The sequence below is a fragment of the Canis lupus genome, chromosome 12, assembly GCF_048164855.1.
Source record: "Canis lupus baileyi chromosome 12, mCanLup2.hap1, whole genome shotgun sequence".
Lineage (NCBI taxonomy): Eukaryota > Metazoa > Chordata > Mammalia > Carnivora > Canidae > Canis > Canis lupus.
Window position 1 is genome coordinate 32,715,195 of NC_132849.1, and position 19,108 is coordinate 32,734,302.

The 19,108-nt window shown below is 37.8% G+C and overlaps 1 protein-coding gene and 1 long non-coding RNA gene across 26 annotated transcripts in view; one reads left to right on the forward strand and one right to left on the reverse strand.

The window, feature by feature from the left end:
* The window catches only part of LOC140601469 (uncharacterized), a 45,452-nt gene extending 45,027 nt beyond the window's left edge, over nucleotides 1-425 (reverse strand). For both annotated transcript variants that reach the window (XR_012004480.1, XR_012004481.1), the window contains exon 1: nucleotides 141-425. This is a non-coding gene — a long non-coding RNA (uncharacterized lncRNA). The remainder of the gene's footprint in view (nucleotides 1-140) is intronic.
* SLC8A1 (solute carrier family 8 member A1) overlaps nucleotides 1-19,108 on the forward strand; it is a 377,788-nt gene that overhangs the window by 130,298 nt on the left and 228,382 nt on the right. The gene's annotated exons all lie outside the window — the stretch shown is intronic.

Consider the following 19,108-nt stretch of genomic DNA (forward strand, 5'->3'; position numbering starts at 1 on the left):
TTCTGGGCTTCAGATCTTACTGTGCAATTTTGTTACTCAAGTTCTCTGAGCATTCATTTCCTTATCTGTAAATTAGATATATTAATACCTATTCCAGCTAAATAGGGTGGTATGTGTAAAACTCTTTGCAAAATGCCTACCTTAAAATAGACACTCAAGAGATCTTAGTTTGCCTCTAAATTAGTCTTGGAGACATTTTAGCAGGAAGGAAGGAGAATGACTATAACTTTATTATTGGTGACTTAGGATGTTATTCATATTGACATTGAATTATAGGCTGTAAATTTTGAGCATGGGAGATTTACTGACAACTGTGATTATTTATTTTTGAAGATACATGCTTTTGCTGAGACTGACCCAAGCAGAGGACCTGTGGGTAGAAAAGCAGACATAAGATGATTTTTGTGTATTAGCAAAAGGAAAGAGTCATATTTGCAACTGACATTCCCCCTTTTATAAATTCACTCTTTCACTCCCCCATTTCACCCCCCCTCCCCTCTGCACTCTGGTAACCACCAGTTTGTTCTCTGTATCTACAAGTCTGTTTCTGTTTCTGTTTCTGTTTGGTTTGTTTTGTTGCTAAGACTCTACATATAAGCAAAATCATATGGTATTTGTCTTTCTGTGTCTGACTTACTTAGCAGAATAATCTCTAGTTCCACCCATATTGCAAATAGCAAGATTTCATTATTTTTTATGGCTGAGTAATATTTCATTGTATACATATACCACTTTATATTCAATATATACCACCACATATTCAATTGTCTATTCATCTATCAATGAACAGGTTGCTTGTATATCTTAGCTATTGTAAATAATGTTGCAATAAACATAGGGGTGCATGTATCTCTTCGAATTGGTGTTTTCATTTTCTTTGGTTAAATACTCAATAGTAGAATTGCTGGATTGCATGGAGTTCTATTTTTTTGAAGACTTATTTATCTGAGAGAGAGTGTGTGAGAGAGAAAGAGCATGAACAGAGGGGAGGGAGGCAGAGGGAGAGGAAGAAGCAGACTCCCCTCTGAGCAGGGAGCCTGATGCGGGGCTTGATCCCAGGACCCTGGGATCATGACCTGAGCTGAAGGCAGATGCTTAACCAATTGAGCCATCCAGGCGCCCTACATAGTAGTTCTATTTTTAATTTTTTTGAGAAATCTCCATACTCTGTCATAGTGGCTGCAATAACGTGCATTGTCACTAATAGTGCATGAGGGTTCACTTTTCTCCACATCCTCACCAACACTTGATATATCTTGTCTTTTTGATACTAGCCAATGTGACAGATAGGAGATGATATCTTCCTGTGGCTTTGATTTGCATTTCCCTAATAATGAGTAATGTTGAGAATCTTTTCATGTGTCTGTTGGCCATCTGTGTATCTTCTTCGGAAAAATGGCTATTCATGCCCTCTGCCCATTTTTTAATTGGGTTGTTTGTTTTTTTGATATTGAGTTGTGTATGTTCTCCATATATTTTGAGTATTAACCCCTTATTGGATATGATTTCCAAATATCTTCCCCATTCAGGAGGTCGTCTTTTTGTTTTGTTGGTGGTTTCCTTCACTGTGCAGAAGCTTCTCAGTTTGATATAATCCCATTTGTTTATTGGAGCTTTGGTTGCCCTTGCCTGAGGAGACTAGCCCAGAAAAAATATTGCTAAGATTGATGTCAAGGAGCTTACTGCTTATGTTTTCTTCTGGGAGTTTATGGTTTCAGGGCTAAAACTCAGCTCTTTAGTGCATTTGGCATTTATTTTTGTGTGTGGGGTAAAACAGTGATCCAATTTCTTTCTTATTCTTTTTTTCTTTTCTTTTCTTTTCTTTTTTCTTTCTTTCTTTCTTTCTTTCTTTCTTTCTTTCTTTCTTTCTTTCTTTCTTTCTTTCTTTTCTTCTTCTTTCTTTCTTTCTTTCTTTCTTTCTTTCTTTCTTTCTTCTTTCTTTCTTTCTTTCGGCATGTAGCTATCCTGATTTCCCAGTAACATTTATTGAAAAGACTTTTCCCCATTGTGTATTCTTGCCTCCTTTGTCATAGATTTATTGACTATTGATGTGTGTGTGTGTGTGTGTGTGTTTTTCCTGAACTCTCCATTTTACTCTATTGATCTAAGTGTCTGTTTTTGTGCCAGTACCATACGTTTTTGATTACTATAGCTTTGTGGTATAGTTTGAAATCAGGAAACATGACATTTGCAGCTTTGTAAATTCACTCTTAATGTTGGAATAAAACAAAATCTACAAGTAATAGCTTTTTAAAGTGACATTCTTCAGAGCAAAAAAGTAATAAAAATGTTGATGACAGAAGTATTTTGACATTTCTGGACTCTATTCTTCAGTTTACAGTTAAAGACATAGTTTAGTTTTTTTTTTTCTAAGTTGGTTGGATAAGTTTCAGTGGAGTCTATAAGGCTGATATTGACATTTGGTAAGAATTCATTTTTTCAGTTTAGCATTCTTCCTCCTTTGTATCCCTCAGCACCTCTCCTCATAAACCAACTGGGATTTTCTTTCCATTCACTAGTAGGTGAGGCGATTTGTGATTCCCTTCCTATGTTAAGATCAAAGCCAGAGATAATGACTTTCCATTGTTACACTGGGGAAATGAAACAACAAACTATCATCCTATAAACAATGGGTTGTTAACTGCTGGGGAGGAAGTGTCTTCAGCAGGATTCCTTAGAACCCAAATTGATCTCGGAAATGTGGGAAATGTCTTCAACCTAGAAAGAATACAGAAAAATACGGTCATTACCAAGAATATTTGAACACTTCCAAGATACATTCTTTTGAACGAAAAGGCCACAAAAGGTAGAGAGAAGAAGGAGGGGGAGAAAAGGAGTAGAGACAGCATTTATAAAGTTGAACATAAGAAAAATTAATTTCTTTTTCCCCCTTTGGAGCTGTTAAACCCACAGAATATGTAATCCAGCTGTCTCTGATGTTTGTTGTAGCAGTTTTATCTGTGAAGAAAATACTTCAGCATGATAAACAGTGAGATTTCCCAAGGGGAGGGGAGTTTGTGGCTTCTTTAAACAGAGAGTGCTACGTGTGCTTGAGTAAAGCTGATTAATGAATCTTACTTGTAGATTTTGCCAGAGTTAACAGGTCCCCATGGTGGAGCATATACACAAATTATGAGACATAGCATCTGAGGTTTTTTTCTTCCTCCTTTTCATTTTTCTTCCCCTTAGGAGTTCTGTGACCATATATAGCCATGGCATCAGTTTTCAGTGTGTAGGATTAAAATTTTCTGTTTAGGTTCATAGAGTAAGTCTGGAGTTGAATGTGATTATTATAAATATTTCTTGATTTTTGGTAGCAAGCTGTCTAATCCTTCCCGCATTAAGAGGGGCTTATCATTTTCTTCTTTTTAAATTACTTAGCTTTTGCAACTGTACCTTGGAAAAGCATCGAATTTGCTCTGAAGGGAATAAACAATGCTTAGAAAATAAGAAATGGGTAGGATGTTGCATCCCGATTTCATGTACGAATATAGACCTACTTTTGGATCTCTGTGCCTGCCCCCCCCCCCCCCGCCCCCCCGACCGACTCCAAACCTTGTTCTGTTGTAAAACTGTGTTGTCTGGCTGCTGGGCTGCTGCTAGGGCAACAGAGGAAGGAGCCAGTGATGTCACATGCTCAGAATCTGCCTGCCAGAGACAACCTTTCCACAGAACAGGGTCAACCCTACACACAGACAATTTTGCATACCCCATTCCAAAGAATTACACTTTAACCTTTCATTTTTTTCATGTTCTCTCTTTAAATATATTTGTCTTTGTTCTATCTGCAGAATCAGGTAACATCTCATCATAATAAAAAGAACTAGGATTGATTGAACATTTACTATGTACAAGTTACTCTGCATTGTGCTTTACTCTCATTAGCTCATTCAGTTCTCACAAAAATCCTGAGGTAGAAGATACTAGTCTTCTTCTGTCTTTTAGGAATGGGGAAACTGAGGCTTGGTAAAACTACAGCTAAAGCTTTGCCAAACACAAAAGTCCGTGTTCGGAAGCACCAGAAACTATACTTGACTTTCCCAGTCAGGTCCATAATAGTTGACTGGGCTGCCCTGGACCTCTTGCGCTTTTTCCCTTATTGCCCCCCCCCCCCACCCCCACCAAAGCTTCCTTATTTTTGAAGTTGTGATGTTTATGTGAAAGACAAAATGTAGAAATTTTTAAAAATTTTATTTCTTTGTTTATTTTTAAGTAAACTCTACATCCAGCATGGGCCTTGAACTTACAACCCTGACATTGAGAGTCATGTGCTCTATCGTCTGAGCCAGCCAGGTGTCCCCACAACAATGTAGAAATTTGGGGCACCTGGGTGGCTCAGTGGTTGAACATCTACCTTCTGCTCAGGTCATGATCCCAGGGTCCTGGGATCAAGTGCTGCATTGGGCTCCCCATAGGGAGCCTGCTTCTCCCTCTGCCTAAATCTCTGCCTCTCTCTGTGTCTCTCGTGAATAAATAAATAAAATCTTTTAAAAAATGTAGAAATTTAACCTGAGAAATTTTCTTCCACTTAATTCAAAGCTGACCCCTACCCTTGGAATTCAGTTCTTGTGTAAAGGTCCCCAAATGAAGTAAACTAGAATTATTCCAGGGTTGGGGTTTGGACCACTAGTATCATACTTAGAAATTCTTAAACACTAGGCATAATTCTGCCCAAAGAAACCCCTCTAGTTATTGCTGCTTTAAAATAAACTCTTCTGGGCAGTACCGGTGGCTCAGCGGTTTAGCGCCGCCTTCAGTCCGGGCGTGATCCTGGAGACCCAGGATTGAGTCCCCACATCAGGCTCCCTGCATGGAGCCTGCTTCTCCCTCTGCCTGTGTCTCTGGCTCTCTCTCTTTCTGTGTCTCATTAATAAATAAATAAAATATTAAAAAAATAAAATAAAATAAACTCTTCTGAAACTGGGAGGGGGTGGAGAGTCTTAAGCCTCCTAAGACTGAAATGAAATGTAGGTGGTCCTTCTAGCTATGGAGGTGGTGTGCTTTCAGAATACAACTCGTGAGCTGGGTTAAAGACTAAAAATGCACTGAATTTAGAATCATGAGTTTTGGGGTTAAATTCCCCAATATCCCAAGTTACTTTGCTTCGTTGACCTTCCATTTCTTTATTTGTAAATTGGAGATGATAGTAATAATGTGGTATTAAGCACATTGTTAATACTATGTCTTAATTAAATACGAGTATGGAGGTGAAAGTGCTTGGTAAATTGTAAAACACTGGAGCTGATATTAATTTCTGGAGATACTGACCCAAGAATACAATAGAGGCTTTCTTTGTTCTCACTGAAACATGTTTATTATCTTCATATACTTTGAAAATTTAACTTATTTTGTAATCCGTTATTAGAGGTAAACACACTTCTTAGCCAGAAGCTCAAATCAGTCTGATAAGAATAAGATACTTAAAAAATAAAATTTTCACCAGGAGATTGTGTTAGACTCAAAAGTAAAATAAGCTGTTAATTATACACAACAAAGCAAAGTTACTTTAAAAACAATACCAGGCCAGTGAGACCAACGTACAAGCTTGAGGTAAAATCAAGAGGAAATGAGAAAAAGCATTTGAGAGAAATTGAGGGGAGTATACACTGGAGGAAAGGTTGGAAATGTAAATTGATTTCCTAGGGATCTGGTGTGCAGTCCTCTGTGGAACCTCTAGAAAAATGCCCAAGCCCTAAGAACTCGCCAATGTATGGTAAAGTTCTGGGAGAAGTTCTCAAAAGGTTATCACTCCTGCCCCTACAGTGACTCAGTGACAAACACAGAGAAAAGAGATCCTTTTCCTTAATTTTAATATGTATTATATCTCTGTTGAATCTATTTTCTAGAATTTATATCCAGAAATTATAGATGTGCAGCTGTTTGGATGCCATATCTGTCCATGCCATGTTTTGCTAAGACTACCAGCGTCACATAAGGTTTTATGTTCACCTCAACTTTATGTCTCTGTGGTCTTTATTTCATGCATCTTTATCCTTAAAGAAATATCACAAAGATATCAAACCACAGGGGAAAGTTTGAATTATTTTTTCAGTGTTTCCAACCAGTGTTTTGCCTTTCTGTTCTACCCCAGCAGCAGTAAGCATCGTTCTTCCTCATGATGTTCATCTCTCAGAATTGGCTGCCAGGTTTAATTTATAGCTGATTCTCCAAATTAGCTCTAGCCAATGGCTCAACAATTTAACCTGAAAGACTTGTAAAAGCTGCTAAAGAAAATCAAAGTGGACCTGCCGGAATTGTGTTGCCTGTGTACTCTGTTGGTGTTAGCACATTCTGTCGGTGCTAGCATGCATTGAAATGGCTGACAGCCACAGAAAGAAGGACAGGGGCCTTGGGGCTGGCCAGTCCATGACTCACTAAGCATGACATAGACAAGAGATTTGGCTGGAGTACAGTGAAACATCTCAGGACAACTGATGGCTGAAAAATAAGACACACTCCTAAAAATTAGCATGGCCAACACTATCCAGTCTTTCTTAGAAAGGAGCTGTTCAAGCCCCTGCACGTTAACAATTGAGAGATAATGTGCTGATGTTTCTGTTCCCAACTTAATACTATATGTGCTCAGCTAATGTGTCATATAGTTATATCCCTGAGCATCATGGAGGATGCAGACACAGAGGAAACAACCCATCTTGGATGATAACAGGCACAAATAGTAATAATAGAAAAAGTTACCCAATTTTCATGAAAGAGGAAGGGAATTATCTGGGAATTAGCAAATCCCAGTTCTTCCCAATAAAATCCAAAGTCAGAATATTAATAACTAGATTATATTAAAAGATTGAAGATTATGTTGATGGTTAAATTAATATTATTTTTATAACATTGGTAATATTCTAATATTTAATTAATATTAAATAGATTATAGAAAGAATTCGGGATAAACATAAAGAGCTGAATTTTGATTTAAACAAAAATAGTAAGGATGTAGGAGACCCTTCACACCAGTTCCAGTGAAAAAGATATGGAAATTTTTATTACCTTCAAGTTTCATGTGAATCAATGGGATAAAGTGTCTGTGAACAAAACTGGTGTAACCCTAGATGGCACTTAACAGAAACAATGTATCCAGAACCCTTAGATGTCATTGTCTCCCTCCCTACGCTTTGTACTGAGTAGACCACAGCTCTCATATTCAATTCCATTGTGGACCTGCATGTTCAGATGTCATTGACAATCTGGAGGATATCTTGATGAGATGGTTACCAATTACAGCAAAGTGGCACAGGCTGATAATACACACACGTTTGTCTCACTTGGGAGTGAGTGGTTGGTATTCAACAGGATAAGGAAAAGACCTACTGCAGTTTAGTAAAAGTTGTGTTTCCATTGGAAGAAGCAATTTGCCAGCATTCATCAGAAGTCAACAGAGCCGGGTTAGAAACGGGGCTGGAATAACAACTTGATGGGAAATCAGTAAGGGCAAAGGGAACACATAGGTGCCAAGAACCCAGAGGGCAAAGGACAGGTCAGAATTGGATGTTGCAAGTTGTAAAATGATGGCAGACATGGTGAATGGGGCCAATGTCAGGAAATCCCAAGTTGTCTAGAAGACACAGGCTTGACATTTGATGTCCAGAAACTAAAGAAAGCAGAGTAGGAGGAGGAACAAGGAGACCAGAAGCTGCAGCTCAGAGTCCAGCACAAGTGAGAGAGCTGAGCCTACAGATCCTACACAGTACCATCTTTGTGCTGAAGCAGGAGTCAGTGTGAGCTTTTGCCATGTGAAAATTTGTCCCTGGGAACAGGCACACTGTCAGGGGGCTGGGCTCTCTAAGGGGACCTTAAATTCTACCAGTTTGATTTGGTGAAAAATCCCTGTGAGATCACCCAGAACCAGAGCAATTCTTCTTTCTTTTTTGACAACACTGCCTTTAAATCTTTAAAAAGGTTAAAGTCAGGTGAGATTTTAAGATGTTTAGTTTTAATTTTTGTCATCTAAAACTAATAGATGAAGTCCTCTTAAGAGCGCTTTAGGTTGATTAAACTTGTTCATTACTGTCATTGGCTTGCTGCTACACACATTTTTTTAAATTCCTTGGTGATGACAGACTATCCCTAAAATATAAATTATATTTTTATCAACATATCAAATGCCATTTATAAAAAAAAACAAGCATAGATATAGTGTTATGGAGAGATCATAGCTTTGTATGAAGCAGTTAGGAAGTAGTGAAAAGGATCCTGGAATTGGAGGTACAAAAAAAGAATCCTGGAATTGGAGGTACAAAAAAAAAAAAGAGACCTATTTTTGGTCTGATTCTTCCTCCAAGCAACTAAATGACCTTGAGCAGTTACATAATCCTCTTTAAGCCTGTTGCCTCATCTATAAAATGGATAATCACATCTGCAGAACAGTGTATCTGTGAGGATGAAAATAGAGTATAAACATGATCATTAACATTTATTTCACGCTTTATAATTTATAAAGCATTTCTGACATATATTATTCCATTTGATCTTCAGAACAGCCTTGTGAAGCAGTTTTCATTATTGTTGGTGTTATATTCTTATTTTCCTGATGAAATAATTTTCCCATAGATCACACGTTGGCAAAACTGAGACTTACAGACTGTGCACCCCATAAACATTTATTTTGTGACTACTGCGTGCTAGAACTATCTTAAGAAGCATTGGCAAAAAAAAAAAAAAAAAGGAAGAAGCATTGGCAAATGTCATATTAATTAAACTAAAAGCTAATATTTATTGAGTGCTTACTATAAGGTGCTTTAAGAACATATATGGATTAGTGCATTTTACAGTACCCTCATAGAGGCAGGTAGTCTTACTATTCTCATTTTACAAAAAGGGAATATAGAGATAAAGGAGGTATATCAATTACCTGTTTTTAGGGAGCTTATAATGGGCTGGAGAAGAATGAAGACCAGATTCTCTGGCTTTAAAATCTATTTTTAAAAAAGGTATGGTAAAGCATTTTTTATACTCTTAAGTACAATGCAAAAGAGTGACGTGTGTGTATGTGTGTGTGTGTGTGTGTGTGTGTGTGTAAAAGTAGGTATGGTTAGGCTATTAGCTAAACAAGAAACCAGACCTATGTCATTTGCATGAGAAGGACTATTCCTGAAGAGATCTTGCCAGGGGATTCAAAGTCTCACTACTATAGGAATTCTTAAATGGTGTGGTTAAGTAGAGAGAGTAGAAATTTGGCCACATATATAAGGATGAAAAGTGAAAGGGGCAGTTAATCATTTCTCTGTGATGTGTGAATGCCAAATATTTGGATAATTGTAAACACATAAGTCACTGATTTAATTTTCTGCAGGTTATTTAGATGTTTGAATTTATAGTGACACATCTCTGAAGGAAATCCACATTAAGTGTCAAAATATGATATAATATATCAATATACGGCTGACAGAAGGACCAACTCAGGTACTAGGAAGTCTTGTCCGATTTCCATCTTTTTAGTCCAGTTGTATGTAAAATATGAATGTAATTCTTTCCCTGCTGGCCCTATGGTTTTCTGAGCTTCAAATAAGGGAAAGCATTTAAATACAGTCTAAAAATGGTAAAGTACCGTAAATAACTCATTGAGAAGAGGCCAGTGTGGACCAGTCCCAGGGTCGTGGTGGGCTCGAAAGAATACACACCGTGTGATATGATAAGAATCTCCTACTTGATTTCTTGATTTAAAGAGACATGTGCTCCCGCTAGAAACTTAAAATCCCCTTTTCTTCTCCCATCTGTTATCTGCACATACCCTCAAGCTGCTCCCTTTCTTCTCTCAATAAAAACAGTTAAAAAGAATAAAAAAATGGTATCTGTTGCCTTTCCTTTTTCTTATCTCCTTATTTATTCCTCCTCGTTTTCCCCATAAAAATAACCCAAGAAACAGGCTGGCAAGCGGGGATCTTCCTGGAGGGCATAGACTTCTTTAACAGATAGAGGAAAAGAGGCTGGGGATGGATTTCATTTTTAATACAGAAAATATTTTCCCTATTGGGTATTGTGTACTTGTAAATTAATATTGGGGGAGGGGGCAGTAGTAAGAGCAGCTAGTACATTTGTCATCTTCCCAACAAAGTTAATCTAACTCCCTGAGGATGGAAAAATAAATTGAAAATATTTGGTGGACATACATGTGAATGGAACAAAATAATTGTTTAGAGAAGGAACAAAAAGAAAGTTACTCAGTTGTGTTAAGATTGTGAACCTTTAAAATGGAAAGGCTCTAATTTTTATAGTTCTAATTACATATACCCTAGCTTATTTTATTCACATTTTAAATGAATCATTAAAGCCTATTATCCTAAAAAGAAGCTCTTAATAGTTACATGATTTCAATGACTTTAAAATTTGATAAAGTTAAGACCTTATGGTTTTAGAAATATTTTTTCTAAATTATTTTGTTTCTTTATGTTCCCATCATTTAATTCATCTCTTGATCATTGAGAAAAATCATTATCAACTGATATGTTTTAATTGTTCTTATCAACTGTTATTTCTTTTTAAAAATCTGAAAGATATGCTTTTATAAGAGCAAACTGTTATCAGGCAGTTGTCCTTTTATACTCTTATAGAGGGAGAAATAAAAGCTGCTCTTATAAAAACGGTCTTTAGTGCTATGGGTGCGAGGTAACAGGGTGCAAAAAATCCAGGGTATTTCTAATTAGCCATTTTTAAAGCTACTTATATTATGCTCACAAATTCTTTTTCTCCCCAGACTCACAGGCACACATGTAAACGCACCCCCAAGAAATCTCCCTTGGAAAATTTCTTGCCCTACTGCCCAGGCAAATAATGTGACTGTCCAGAATCAATCAACCATAAAGAAATGGATGTTACAACTCAGGACCCAAACAGAAAGCTACCATTCGCTGCACCAGGCAGGGTGCTAATGACAACCAGTTATACATAATCTAAGCCAAGCCCACGGGTTACTGCCTGCCAAAGAGGTGCAAATCTAAAGGAAGTTTCTGACTCTGATGGGCTTGTTTCCATGCATATTTTAAGAAATGTATTGTTCATGGCATAAATAAATAATTACTGAACAACTGACATGACAGTAAGCCTTGCTTTTTTGAGTTATTGCTTCAGGGTGCTTTGGGATTTAATGATCATAGCTTTTGGTTTTTAACCCTTTACCATGTGTGAGATGGTAGGTCAGGATTCTGGTGGATCATTTCTAGACTTAACAAGGACGTCCCAAAGGAGCTAAGAGGGCTATTGTGTAGCTTATGTGCATTTTAAAGCACTTAGTTTAGGGGTGCCTGGGTGGTTCAGTGGTTGAGCCTCAGGTCATGATCCCTGGAGTCCTGGGATGGAGTTCCAAATTGGGCTCCCAGCCAGGAGCCTGCTTCTCCCTCTGCCTATGTCTCTGCCTCTCTCGGTGTGTCTCCCCTGAATAAATAAAATCTTTAAAGCACTTAGTTTAGTGGCACAAAAATAAGTGTTTAAGTAAATAGATGCTAACTGTTGTCATGTAAATCATCATCATCATTTCAGTGGGTCTAAACATTGGGCAGGAAAAGGACAGGAAGACAGTTTTTACTACATTTGGTTTTTATCCTCTGGACAGTAAGCTTTAAGTTCCCGTTGAAAAGAAACTATGTTGAATGTATGGCTAATCTCATTGACTGGAAGAAGGGTTTTGTATCTTGGAGTTTTATTTATGTGAAGAAGAATGATTATAACAATCATCTAATACTAACCTGCACTGATAAAAACGATCTCATTCCTCTAGATCAGGTGAGTCCTAAGCCAGTAGTCCTAAATGAAAGCAGTATCTCCTGGGCTTACAGGCACAGGGGCAGGATGCTTTGGCGCATTTGTGGGGGTCTGTGATTGTTATCCTAGTGACTAGGAGGGAGAAGAGTGAGAATTTAGTGAGTGAGCGCTAAGGTTGCTGCATAAACTGCAGTGCACGGTGTGATCTCAAATAACAAAAAAGTTCTTTGAGTTTAATGCCACTCTGAGTATCTCTGAGAAATCCACAGAAGTAAAAATTCAATTGATAAGCATCTGATCCATAGAACCTAAACTCAAAACGCAATGTATTCTTGGCAAAGTTTTAATATATACCGAATGTTTGAGTAATGCAATCATGTGAATCAAGGGAAGATTGCACTTGAGATGGTTTAGAAGTTTGCCGAGAATTATTCACAATTTTGGAACACCACATCACCCAGGCAATACCAGTTATGGCATTTGAGTCACTAAGGCAACACATCCATATCAATCTGCAGTTATAACTGTCACATGCAAAAATGTAATTTTATTAACATAGTATCTTGTTAATAATATTAAGTTGTGAAGCATTTAAAAATATTTTGTTTTTTGCTATCCTATATACTAAAAAAAAAAAAAATCGGTGGCACAATGATAAATCCTTTCTTTCTTCAATTTTAGTTGGTAATTTGTCCTGGACATATAAATTAAGATTATTTACATTTTCTATTTTTATGTAGACAGAAATCTGTCTGTCATTACTTATCCTAACACTGGTGTTTGGTTTTGTTTTCTTTTTCTCTTTTAGGACCTACCTACATATTATCTGTTTCTCATTTCTCAGTATCCTTTAGACAGGAATGGCTTCTAATCTTTTCTTTTACATTCATACTATTCATTATAGAGAGGTATAACTATGGGCTCTCTAGTGAAATTATTGACTACTTACATATTTTATTATAAAGTATTATACAATTTTTATTATAAATTAATTTCTTTTATTTTTCATTTATATTACAATCTAGGCATTATATGTACATATTTGGCTTTGATTAGGAACGTGGATAAGTTTAATTATCTAAGAATTTCATTTCAAGATAATGAAGAAGGGTGTCATAAAATATTTGTTTTAAAGGGGAATTGGATCTAATAAGATTTATAGACAACAGTCTAAGTGAAACTATGGAAATGCTGCTCATTTAGAAACAATCCCTTAAACATTCATTCATCATTATTTTTTTTCCTAAGGAACGATTTTTGTGAGGTAATAATATGGAACTAGTGTTAAAGGTGATAAAAAGATTATCAAATTTAGTTATAATTCATATGGGAACAAATATAATTTCCTTTCAGGATCTCCAGGAACTGGCTGTGAGGAATTTGAAGGGGTTGCCATTCCTTCACATTATGTAGAAATAGAGCCATAGAAATACTGTTGGTTCCTGCTGGGGTGGACCTGTTTTCACTTACAGACTCGTGCTCTGGAAGACACACCTGGTCAAGGTAAATTGCCATATGGAGAGGAGATAATCCTGGAAAGGCAAGTAGGGCCAGACTGGGAAAAGCTAGGAGAATGATGATCTGTGGAGTTGTGACTTAGACTGAAGTGACACAGGGCTACACAAGTTTTTAAGCAGGGAAGTGACAGGATGAGGCTTTTATTTTATGAAGATAGTCATGACATAATGGGGAAAGCATTTTCAAAAAGGGAGCCAATCTGGAGAAAAGAAACCAGTTTTGCAAGTTATATAAATTTTAAACAGAGGTGCTAATGGGTGTGGAAATGTAGACAAGGATCTAAAAGATATTTGGAAAGCAAATTGATAAAACTTGGTATCTGACAGGATCTGGGCAAAGGGAAGAAGGAAGCAGGAGAAAAACTTGGAAGTAAACATGGTCCTGAAGTTCCCACCTTGAGTAAATGTCTTTCGTTAAGGTAGAAAACTCCAGATGCTAAGGAGTCTGGGGGGACATGCTAGGTTAGTTTGGTGTGTGAGCCATTTAGCTTCAGATACTTATGGGATGTCCAGATGGAGACATAAACTACTCCCATAGTGGTTGAAAGGTTGGTAGATAAATCATGGAGGTGTCGTATAAAGCTTCAAAGTAACATAAAGCACATGACCTATCTCATGAAGTTGATCCAAGTTTCCAAACCATTTGATCTTCTAAGAGAAAAGAACCTGAGGAAGCATAAACACCTAGTTTTTATATAACTTTCTTTAAAATTTCCCTCTTGAACAAGTTTACCATAGTCATTGGTTTTGTCTACAGCAGTCATTTTACCCAGGAGCAATGTGAAGTGGGCCACGGTCCCCTCAGTCCTTATCCTCTCCTCCTTCCATGGTGTGGGACCAGTTCTAGAATATCCCATACCAATTACCCTTGAGGAGCTAATGTAAGTTACTACTGCATTAAAATTGACTGAAATAAAAAACAATTGATAGGATTTTTAAAAGAAAGAAGCAATATTCAGAGAGGAAGCTATATGTGTTTTGAAGAATCTTTTCCTAGGTGAATTATAAAAATAATTGTGTGTTAAAAATAATGTAGTATTCCTCTTTGCTTTATGTTACAACATAAAAACTGCAAAACCTCCCAACCCCACCCCCACTCCCATCAATTCCTGATCTTCTCTCTCCAAATGAAGTATCTGACTAAATAATTTTGAATGCCTTTTATTTCTTCACTAAATAAATCCCTAAGTAAATACTTCCAGTTACCCATTTCCTTACTCCATAACTCTTCTCTCTTCACCCCAATCCAGTTTATTACCAGCCTTCGTTTTCTGGTCTTAGAATTTTGTCTGAACATTAGCACATTAGCACATAGAAAGGCCATCACAGAACATTTTGAACAATACATTTCTGGAACATTATTTTCATTCTTCTAAAACTGTTAATTTACTGACAACATCAAATGCAATGTGCAAAAGTAATTGTATTCATTAATTAACTGTGTGTCGCGTGTCTGCTATCTGTCAGGCATAGTACTAGATGCTATGGGTATAATGATTAAAATGAGAAATGCAGGATTTGCCCTCCCAGAGTTATCAGTCTAGCAGAAGAGAAAATTAGACAAACAATTATAATATGGTATAAGAAGTTCTCTGACAGAGCAAGTGTTGGGAATCTTGGCAGAATTACTTCTCGTGGTTGCTGAGTGGGCTGGGACAGTCCTGGGAGAGTCTCGCCTATCTGTTACGGATGGCCACTGAGCATATAGCGCATTGTCTACTTCTATGATTCTACAGTGGCTGCAGATGACATCAATGAGTAGGGAAGGATCTATCTATAGGCAGTTAAACCACTCTATAATGAAGTCTAGATTGTACTTCAGACCATCCTAATGGGGCACCAGTGGGATCCCTTTGTATCAAACTGCCAAATACTGAATACCATTCTAAAATTTTTACAGTATTAGTAAGGCTAATTTTTTTTAAAGAAAATGAAAACAACAAAATCTGATTCCTTTAGGAACTCTACTAATGTGCATGGCAATTTTAAAGTCTTGAAAGAAGTAAAATGTTCACATTAGGCCATATTTGGCCAACAGATTTTCCAAATCAGAGCACTAAGCCCTCTTATCCAGGATCAATCTGTAATTTGACACTTGAAGTAAATGGCACATATAAAATGCCTGGATGGCTGGTCATAACCATCCAGTTCATTATCCGAACTGCTAGCAAGCACTTAATGCCCAGTGTGCTTAGAGAGTATCTTAACTATTAAACTCCATTAGTGAACAAGGGTCTCTTGAATTCTCTTGTTAACTCCCTACTGAGATGGTCTCTGCTGTTGGGAAATCTTCAACTTACTAAGGCTCTTGCTTCACCTCTTTTCCCTGCTCTATCTGATGCCATCAGAGACAATTGATAGCTTCCTGACAGTGGACATTTCAAGACCCAGGATAAATGTGCTCTTTGCACTGAATGAGATGCACACAGATCCACAGGCTCTCTTTGTACTCACTTTGCTCTGATTCTCCAAATGTCTGACTCACTATTTAGCTTTGAATGATTTCCTAGATTCACAGAGGGTGTGCCCTAATAAATCATCACATTGTGTGGCCCCAAGAGATGGCACTGGACCAATGCCAGAATGGCAGATTTTGCCATAATCCTGGGGAGATCTTTGTAAGAACTAGGGTGCCATGGAGTAGAAGGCTGTCTCACAGTGGCTAAGAATGTGATAGGGGCTCTTGAATTAGTGACCTTGGGCGTAATGCCTTGACAGCTGTGTGACTTGTGGCAAATGACTGAACCTCTTTGTGCCTCAGTTTCCCAGTTTGTAACGTGAGAAAAAGAGTAGTACCTGCCTTGCAGGGTTGCTGAGAATGAAGCATAAATGAGATAAATCAAGTGAAATGATTAGAACAGTGTCTGGCACACAGTACATTTTCAGGAAATGTTGACAGTTTTTATTATTCAATGAAGTGTGGGATAGCCATCTGCCTGATAAAGAGCTCTTACATAAATACCTGTTAACCACATACAAATATATAGCTATCACTGCTTCTACTTTTTAAAAATTTTAACTTTGATACCCTGTGCCTGAATGAAAATACCACAGAGTCGGAACTTGGTTCTACCCCTCATGACCTGGGTAGACTTTATTCACTCATTCTGCCTGTGTTTGTTGAGTATTCATTATATGCTAGGCAGTACGCTGGGCATTAGAGATATAGTGAGGTCCAAGAACAAAATGTCCTGTGTCTGTACAGAGTCTCTGTCAACTTTATAACCTCACTGAGCCTCATTTTCCTTATCTCTAAGATGGGATAATGAAATGACTTCATAAAGTTCTTAGGAGGATTGAATGAATCAGACATACAAAGCTCCTGGCACATGGTAGTGGGCCCTGAATAAATGTTAGTTCCTTTTCCTTTTCTCTTGAAAGCCTTTCACAGTGTCTTGTGCATAGTTGACACTCATGTAGCTTTAAGATCAACTCTGGTTAAAAGATACTTAATGTTCCAATCAGAATGCAATTTCTGGATGTGACATTAGAACCTGATTTTCAGTGATGCTGTATACTGTGTAAAAAGCACTTCTTACCACTTTATTATGCTCCCACTGCCCTGAATTCAGACCTCTAGTATAGGACACCTGGTGTTACATTTTATATTTCCATATATATCTTTATATTCCCAGCTGGCCACCTCCCTGTGGAGGTTCTTGGTACCAGATCCAGATCCTCCTAAATATCTTTTCTTTCTCTCCACTTGTCATCTCTGTACTTCTTGACCCTAAACCAAGCTATTCTGAAGCCTCTGGCCTGTCTAGTGCAGTACATGGCTGATTTTCCATATCGCCTCTGGCTATGATTTCATCTGTTCTCTATCCAGGAGCTAGAACGATCCCATCATCCCTCTGCCTAAAGCTTTCCAGTGCTTCCCATTGTGCTCAGGTTAAAAACTCTTGTCCAGAATTCAAGGGCTCTGCATGTACAACTAGCACTGTCCAATAACAATATAGTGTGAGCCATGCATGTAACTTTAATTTTTCTAGTAATTACATTGAGTCAAAAAAACCAGATGAAATTAATTTTAATAATGTACTTTAACCCATTGCATCTGAAATGTTATCATTTCATAACCAAAATACACAATTATTGATATATTTTACATTTTTTATGCTGAATCTTCAAAGTCCAGTGTGAGATTTACAGTCACAGCCCATCTCATTTCAAACAGCTACATCCATGCTAAACACTCCCTCCCCACCTTGAGCTTCACTCTCTCTTCTTTCCCCCCCATTCCTGACCTTACAGCCACATTGACCTTCTTGCAGTACCCCCAACTACTCTCTGTCTTGTTCCGAGGCTTTAGCACATACTGTTTCATGTGCACCCATCTCTACCGCTTCACCCAGTACTCTTTCATTTACTTCTTAGGTACAAAGTGTCTCCCTTAAAGCCTGCCCCTGCCTTCGTTGGTTTGCTTTTCAAGCTTGAAGAAGCAGGTCCCTCCATCAGAGCACACACTCTAATTTGTTATTATGAATTCACTAGTGTGGTTATTTTATCAGCATCTGGCTTCCTAAGAGGTAAAGAATCTCATGAGAGTAGGGGCCTTGTCTGTTTTTTCTCACCCTTGTATTCCTACCACACCCGAGAGACAGTACCTGGTCATTGTAGGGCTTGTTGGGTGAATGAATGAATGAATGAATGCATGAACCAGATGCTTGTTGCATGAATTGACTTTTTTGATCGTTGGTTCAGCTCCACAAAGTAAATAGAATAAGTAGGAAGTGACAGGGCTAGGTCTTACATTTAGGATTTTCATACTCCAAACCCCTCGTTCTTTCCTTGACACTGCAATGAAGAAGGAAACCCAAACTTGGGAAGTTTCTGATATAGGCATTACCTTTGATGTTCCCAACTACCCAGTTCTTGAGCTATCGGGATGTCTATGAAAATACGCTCTATGTGGACTATGGGTATTTCTGCAACCACACTTTTTAGGACATATTTAAACATAGGCACCATGTGGTAGGCTTTTTTTTTTTTTTAATCCTCTGCCTGGATTTTAATTTTAAAAAGTATATGCATTTGAGGAATTATGTAAAACCTGCATCTAGTTACTGAATCTAGCTTGAATGAATAATGAATGAATGGGGGATGGGGCAGGGAGTGGATGGATGGATGCATTCAGCCTTCCTCCTATTTCCCCATCATAACAGGGCTAGGTCACTACCAATATCCCCCCTCTTTATTTTTTATTTTATTTTTTTGCTTTGGTTGCATATAATTTTTGGCATTCAGTGAGCAAAAATAATTTTGTGATGGATTCACAAATGAATCAGGATAAAATATCTGCCAGTAGAGAGGAACTATGCAACTCACAAAGACTTGTCTTCCTAACAGCTGAAGTCTCCCTCAAGTCAGGCGCTGGAGGAGAGAGGGAGCAGGGGAGCAAGAAGCCATTAGCTGGACTTTCCTTAAAAAGAATGATGTGTACCAAAGAAGGCCACATGAGCCATGGGGTCTGAATTTATCTGAGTAGCATTCAGGGATATAGCTGGCATTTTATATGACAGTTAGTAATGTGAGGAGGTGGCTTCCACACTGAGCACAGGAATATTGCTGTTTACATCCTTTCTTGAAATACATTTAAATGTCTTTTAGAATGTCATCTCAAGGGTATGTGATTATCATAAAAAAATACACTCTCTAGGTGATTTATTCAGATGAAGCAGGCACTCTTTTTTACATGCCTCCTACCCCAGTGTCCATTTATGAAAATCCTCATTGCAGGGTTCTGCAGGTGTCACTGGCACACTGACTGGTGTGTTGTAATTATGCTCTGAAGACTTGTGGAACGTCCTTGTTTACAATAGGGCAAGATGGTTAGTGATGAGAAGCAGAGAAGACATGACATGTACCTTTTGTCTTTTTTT